Source organism: Montipora capricornis, chromosome 6 (assembly GCF_036669925.1).
Source record: "Montipora capricornis isolate CH-2021 chromosome 6, ASM3666992v2, whole genome shotgun sequence".
Classification (NCBI taxonomy): Eukaryota; Metazoa; Cnidaria; class Anthozoa; order Scleractinia; family Acroporidae; genus Montipora; species Montipora capricornis.
In genome coordinates, this window is record NC_090888.1 from 8,031,226 (window position 1) to 8,038,725 (window position 7,500).

Genomic DNA, 7,500 nt, shown 5'->3' on the forward strand with positions numbered 1-7,500 from the left:
CGGTTACCTGAAATCGAACCCAAAACCGCGTTGGATACCAGACCCGAAAATCCGGTTGTATTTTGGCAGAAAACCGAAAACCAAATGCTAAAAAAAGGGAAACCCGAAACCGTAAGAATCACAAAAACCGAAAAACCGACGTTTTTTGGTGCAAAAACCGAAAAACCGGCCTAAAAAGTGGCCAAAACCGAAAATCCCAACGCCCCCCTCAATAAGTAACATTGGCTTGGAGGGGTGTAATAAATTATTTGTTTCTTGTACGTGTGATCGAACTATATACTGCCCTCCATATTCTTTCCTTACACATCGAGAAAGTAAGTAAATGATATATCTTGACTTGTTTCTGAAGGGAGATTATAGTTTTTGAATCCGCTTAGATTCAAAATTGAGGGTGTGACAAAGCAATTCAATCAGTTTTGGCCATAACAAACCTTTAATGTCTACTCGCTTTAAAGTATGACTTAAAGCTAAGCAAAATCAGAGCCTCGTATAATGTATGCGTTCTCTTTACAACTTTGAACCTCGCCGAACGAAAGCCTTACTTGAATTGTTTGGAGCAATGGAACAGTCATCTCACGTCCATCCGTTCTCTTGAAAATTTTCCAGCTTTCCGCTACAGTTCTAGTTTCTTGCATAAAAGGCACAAGTGATTTTTGTTATGAAAGTTAAAAGTTTTCGTACAAGATTCGATAATGCATGGATAACCACATTAAATCATCATTTTTGCAGAGTCATTTCTTGTTGTCAAGGACCTCGCGTCGATTAGCATCCATTTTGGTAAGTTGCTCATTTCTTAATAACACAAACAAGTAATAATTGATGTGTGATAAACCAGTTCTGATGAATTTTGCGTTACTTTTTGTCAGAATTCCTTATAAGTTTATTTTCTGAAGTCAGCTCACGGTCACTCATGATTAGCTGCGAATGATGCATCCAAATGATCCACCAGTATTATTTATCCCTTAAATATTTTTTTCAGCCAGATTCATTATTCCTGCTCAAAAGGTTTTAAAGAGGAACATTGCAAGGTATTAAGTGATATTAGCTCTCTGGGTGTACCTGTAATAAGTTATTTGTCTGTCGTTTGATTGAACTGTGACTAGGTCACTTGTGTTCATTTTGTGTTTATTTTTATTCCAATTATTTTCAACTTCTTTTCATTATGCTAATTACTATTATTTGCTTGTTTACTCATAATTACTCAATTTCCTCACATTCTTGCTTGTGTAGGTTTGTTATTCCCGCACATTTCTCTTACCTAATTCCTGTTGGGTAGGAGTGGTAAACTCCTTCTTCCATTAGGTAAATCCTGTATTAGTGGGTAGTAGATTTACCACCTAGCCTTATTTGGTTTTTAGTTATTTTTCTATTTTCCTGAAATCCATTATAAATTGGCTACCATTTACTCAGTAAGTTCAGTCGGTTCAGTTAAAGTGCCCCTGTGACCAAAAAATCAATTCATATTTTTCTTTGGATTTCAAAATAATGTTAACAAAACACTAAGTGACCCACGTTTTAAGCCTTGATTTCAAAAAGACACCTCTTTATTTTAACTGTAATTTTCCTATTTAATGGTCCGCCATTACTAACATTATGTTCTTGATAGAGCTGGATCGAGGAGAAAATGACGTCAAAGGCTCACTAGTTTAAGAATGCAATACGTGTGTACGCCGCGGAATTAATATGGAGCACGGGGGTTTTGGGCTTTCAGACTTTTAAACTCACGCTTTGCATATATAATAAGCTGCGTTCACACGCTGAAATTTTAAGCTAGTGAGCCTCTGACGTCACTTTCCCCTGGATCCAACCGTCTGAGGTCGAGTCGGTCAGTTTTGAATGTAAGTAATGGCGGACCGTGAAATCCAAAACTTACACTCAAAGTAAACGGCCTTTGGATAAAAATCAAAGCTCAAAATTTTGCCAGTCAGGTGTTAAGCAAACACACTTTCAAAATCTGAAGGAAAAAAGGAAGTGGTTTTTTTGATCACAGGGGCACTTTAATTTATCTGAAGAATGTCAGTTATCAAGACAAGTCATTCTCCAAGTCTTCTGAGGTGTGTAGTTATCAATAACATTTGGTATGTTATCAGTATTTTCCTAAATAAATATTTCTTTATTTATGCCTAGCCTTTAGTTTAGTTACTAAATATAGCTTTCTGTTCTTGATTTTAGTTCTTAGCAGTGATTGCAAAATTCCAGTTGCTATTGTCTAGGTTTATTTATCTATGTTGACCTTTAGTCTGGCACAGCATGTGATTTGCGCCTTGAATATTTTTGATCTTTTCCAATGAGTAATTGCTGCATTTTTGTCGACTGCTTTGTGTCCTTTTAATTGCATTTGATTCCAAATGATCCGTTTGTTACCATTATTTCACAATTACTAGTTTCAATGTACTATTGTGGGATTATTGTGCAATATGTAATTTGAAGCTCTTGCTTTTTTCAAATCCATGCTTCATATAATAGTTCTTGGATTATAACATTGTTTAGTTTGTTTACAATTTGAAGTCATTTTACTCGTTTTGTTGGTAATTTCTTTGCCTTTTAGTTCGCGAGCATGTTTCTTCATGTATCAGCTATTTACCATAGTTTTGATTGTTCAGCTTGTAAATAATATCAATTTACTATATTTAATCCATTGGCTTATTGTGGCTTTGTTTACAAACGAAGCAAAACTCGTAAAACTTAGCTCAAATTTGTTGTTCTTGCGTTGACTGTTTTGGCCGTCTTACCGAAATATATTACCCTCTATTCTTTCCTTACACATCAATAAAGTAAGTGATGTATTTTGATATATTTTTGTTTACATTTACTTGATCTCGATCCACGGTGTTTGCGTAGGTATAAATGATTTGTGTTAGAGAGTTATTTCCCACTAGATAATGTTTTACCGAAAGACTTGGCAGTGGATAACCACATGAAATTAAAATTTTTAGAGTTACGAAAAATGGAGCGAGACAAAAAGGAAACGCTTGCAGACAAACCCCTGCATTTTGAAAACCGGCAAGTTGACCTGTGATGCATGTCATCAGCTGTCATAAATGACCAAGAAAATATTTGGTCTTCCATAGTGGAAATTAAACTTTGTGCAAGAAAAGGTTAAAAAATTTGGCAAGGAAAATAACAGGCATAACAGGCATTTCGAGTTTTATCAACATGCGAGACAGCGAGGCGTGCGAGGCACCATGCGAGGCGTGCGAGCCATACCAGTTATTGAAAGCTAACCGTTTTAAAATGGGTGCTTAGACTTAATAACTGTTTATCAGCGCTATTTGAAATGGGTGCTTAGACTTAAATGCGAAATTCGCATGCCTCGCTGCCTCATGCGAGGCGTGCGAGGCAAGACGCGAACCATGCGAGTCTTGGCTGCAAGCCATGCGAGCCATACCAGTTATTGAAAGCTAACCGTTTTAAAATGGGTGCTTAGACTTAATAACTGTTTATCAGCGCTGTTTGAAATGGGAATTCGCATGCCTCGCACGCCTCGCTGCCTCGCACTTTGTAACGACCCAGGCATTTCTACACACGTGTAAATGAGCACCTTTTCTGGGATAAAAAGCATCATATTTTCAAGCATCTTAGCTTGTCTAAACATTGTCAGGATAATTGGGACGTTTTTTGCTTAGAATTTATTGAAAATGCTACCTTTCTATCAACTCAGGAGAGCTTCCGTATTGAGCAGATGAAACCTGCCAAACTCAACAAACAAGTTGATCATGTCGGTTTAGCATTGCACTTTTAAAATTTACCATTGTGTCAGTTACAGTCTGTTTTCTATAGTATCGTTGGTTAGTTTGAGTTTCACCTCCTGGTAAATGAAGAGCGCCTCTCAGCAATTTTCACCTAAGACCGTGCAAGATAACAAAATCGAAAATTGCCAAACTTTGTCACAATAAAGGAATCCAAAACCATTTTTAGAAAAATATGTTTTACTTTGTTTCGATAATTATTTTACCTGGACGGCGACTTTTTTCGGTTTGGGGCCTTGCGAGCGAGTGAAAACGACTCCAAAATGTTGCTTGTTTGAATCGCTCTTTTTGAAATAACGAACGAGTAACTTAAAAATCAAAACAACATGGCACAGCTAGAGTAATTCATTCACCCTTTAGCGCTGTTAACGGTACAATATACCAAAACTGGAATTTTGACCAAATTTTAAAACTTGACCCTTTTTAGATTGATTACAGACCTTTGCAAAACAAATCTGGAATATTCTGGTTATTTCCAGAATTTTTCTTAAAATATGACAAAAACAGTTTATAGAAATTCCTAGAATTTGCCAGTTTCCTTGTCTGGAAAATTCTAGAAAATTCTAGAATGTTAATGAAACATGCTAATTAGGAAAGAAATAGCCAGCTTTATTCCAGAAATCATAATCTGGGATCAAATCAGGTTTTTCCAGCTTTTTCCAGCTTGTTACAAATGCTGCTTTCTAGATTTTTCTAGACATTCCTGCATGCTATTAAATGAAAGCATGTGAAGATCATGTATTAATTTCCAGCTTTTTTCAAGGATATTCCAGTTTTTCATGATTTTCCTGTGCCTTTTCCCACCAGTTAATTTTATTCCTTGATGGTTTTAGCTTTTGGTTCCTTTAAGGCAATTCAGCCATTGGTAACTTTTTAAATTTATCACGAGTAACTTTACTAAGCTTCTTACTCTAAGCAGTCAAATGCACAACAAAAACAGGCATCATTTTCTTGTCTGTGTAAAGAACTACCAAAGATCATTGAATACTTTGTTTAACTATAAAGTTATTGGTCATTAGTGGTAATCAGGCAGTCATGTCTTGTACCTTCCCTTGTAGAACCAGACACTGTGTAATCTATGTAAATCCTATTTTACGACCACATGTAAATGGTATGTTATGATATACCTAAATTGGATACAGAAGCTTTATTCAAAGGCTATGTTATACGGATGCCTCATCTATATATTTTGAAAGGAAATGCTATGTTTTAGCTAGTCAAATGGAACCTTTACATAGCATATGTAAAGGCTATGTTATGGGGTTTTTTGTCCAAAAATAAAAATTGTTTCAACATAGTTTCTACATAGATTCGAAACAGAAAATACACAACACATACAATTCATAATTATCCTGCTCCTATAAAATAATATTCCAGCAAATCAGAAATGTGCTGGAAACTACAAAAAATCTATTGTAGTCAAGCTATTAACAGTTGTTACCATAGCTCACAGAAAAAAAAAATAGACGACAAATTTCAAAGCAGTTATACTTTTTTATTGCATGAACCTAGACATCTAATTCATGCCAAAATCTTTGGATTGGGTTCTTGTTTTAAATTTAACTAGACCCTCCGTGAGGGTACACTGGGTTGCCTGTGGTACGTGCACCGTTGCAGAAATTTGTTTTTCAAGTTGGGGGGTCATTAAGACCATTTAAGGGGTCACCCAGAAGTCATACCAGCAGAGGCCCTTCGGCTCACAGGTGCTCACTCGTTCGCACGACGAACAGATCCTTTTCTGAGGTTAAAAACCTGGCTACCAGCCTATTAATTAATCATTTGTCGGAAAGAAGAAATTCCTGTCCTCTTCAGAAAAAATAGACATGCATTGCTTACATGTGGTAGTGAAGTAACACAGCAATTTATTCCATATAAAATGTCAACTGAGCTGTGTGTTGTCTTCCAGGAGATTTAAGTTGTCCTTGCGTAATATGTAGCTCTAACAGTGCACGATATTGATTTGGTATTCTCTATCATTCTAGTGCCATGATAGAAGTCTTGGGTAAATAGCCTGAGAAGACATGTGGTTACTAGCAAAGTACTGAACCCAGAAAGATTGAAGAAAATAAATGGAAAGTGAGAAACATTGGCTTCTGGGCTGACATGTTGATAATTTTCAAGCTCGCTCACATCTTCTTTCACCTCAAGTTTAAGCGTGCCCTCTGAGCATCTGACAGCTTTGTCATACTAACGTTTACTAAAGTTTACTAAAGTTAATTCCTAGGAGTCCGGAGGAGTTAGTATGCGGATGGGTGACCTCAAACATATACCCCTTCGTAAAACAGAAGCATTGGACCCTAAATACTATTAACGCTAACAAATGCGAACTCAGCAAGGTACAGATTTTGTTAGCTTGCTTTATGCAAAAACGAATATTGATGCAAAAGTAAATTGATACACAGTTTTTAGAAAGAGCAGAAGGAAGTTTCCAGGACGGTCGCTCGAGAATAACATGTTTACGACATGAAAACAACATTAACTTTGAACCGCGAATATAGAATATAAAAAGTTACGATCAGCGACAAACATTTTGGGAGATCTTTGCTACGTTCAATTTTGTTATTGTACTTTTGGTTGCACAAATTAATCGCAAAATCGAAAGTGACATTGCAGGAATTCTGCGGGCGCCGTGATTAAGTTACCGCGGCATGTTTACTCGCCAAACAGTGAAGCATCTGTGTCAAATGATGGCAAGATACCGGGTTTTCGTGAGTTTCTTTTTCTGTCAAGTGTTATAAAGTTTGACAATAAATGAGCAAAGTCAAAACAAAGATACCGGGTTTTCGTGAGTTTCTTTTTCTGTCAAGTGTTGTAAAGTTTGACAATAAAATTAAATGAGCAAAGTCAAAACAAAGATACCAGGTTTTCGTGAGTTTCTTTTTCTGTCAAGTGTTATAAAGTTTGACAATAAATGAGCAAAGTCAAAAACAAAGCCCAAACTCTTGGGGTTGACCCGGGGTTGACCATTTTTTCTGCTGAGTCAAACATTTACTCTCCAAGACAAGGTTATGTATCACCAGGTAATTCCATCATTTTGGAAATAGCAGCTACTTTATTATTCATCTGCGTCACAATTTTTCACTGATTTTGGGGCTCATTTTGTTGAAACTCAAGCACGCTTCCGTGAACCCTTCCTGCTTACAGAGCAATACTGAAAAACTTCTCCCATATCACATTTCAACCTTAAGCTCGAAAACTCAATACACAACATGATATTATAATTCACAAAGGCAGAAAATACCACAGAATCCTTTTCCAGCGAAAAATTTATTGAAACAAACAACATATTTGCTCTTAGAGGCGAAAACCTCTTCCTATTTCATTGCGTGCGTGAAGACAAGAAACTCAATCGTGTCAAATTACATTACTTCAGGTAAATACAGCTCACTTTGATTTCAGCTCGACGGGCGATAGATTGTTGTCGAAGTCCATTACTCGTCGCTTTTGAGATTCCAGGTGTTGGTTTTTCACCGCCTGCCTAGTTTATCCAACTGACTTTCCATTATTGAGCTCGATAAGGGTATATTTTGTTTAAGGATCCACTAAAACGCCATTTGCGTTACATGACTTTCAACGCCATCTTGCAGGCTAAGTTAATGATTCTCCTGTGTCTACCAGAGAAATCTACGCATTTCCACTACCCTCTCGATCCTAAGAAAATACGCGCAGAAGGCTCTATGCACAAAGATACCACTTACCAGGGGAGTGACAAGCAAGACTTTTAGCGACACAGAAAAAAATAAAAAATAAA

At 36.7% G+C, this 7,500-nt stretch overlaps 1 protein-coding gene and 1 long non-coding RNA gene across 2 annotated transcripts in view; both read left to right on the forward strand.

Annotated features, from left to right (window-relative positions):
* The window catches only part of LOC138054562 (uncharacterized), a 3,732-nt gene extending 2,713 nt beyond the window's left edge, over positions 1-1,019 (forward strand). The window contains exons 3-4 of the long non-coding RNA XR_011133301.1: positions 730-777; positions 980-1,019. This is a non-coding gene — a long non-coding RNA (uncharacterized lncRNA). The remainder of the gene's footprint in view (positions 1-729; positions 778-979) is intronic.
* Positions 1-7,500, forward strand: part of LOC138051401 (tetratricopeptide repeat protein 28-like) — a 695,954-nt gene that overhangs the window by 652,464 nt on the left and 35,990 nt on the right. The window lies entirely within an intron of this gene.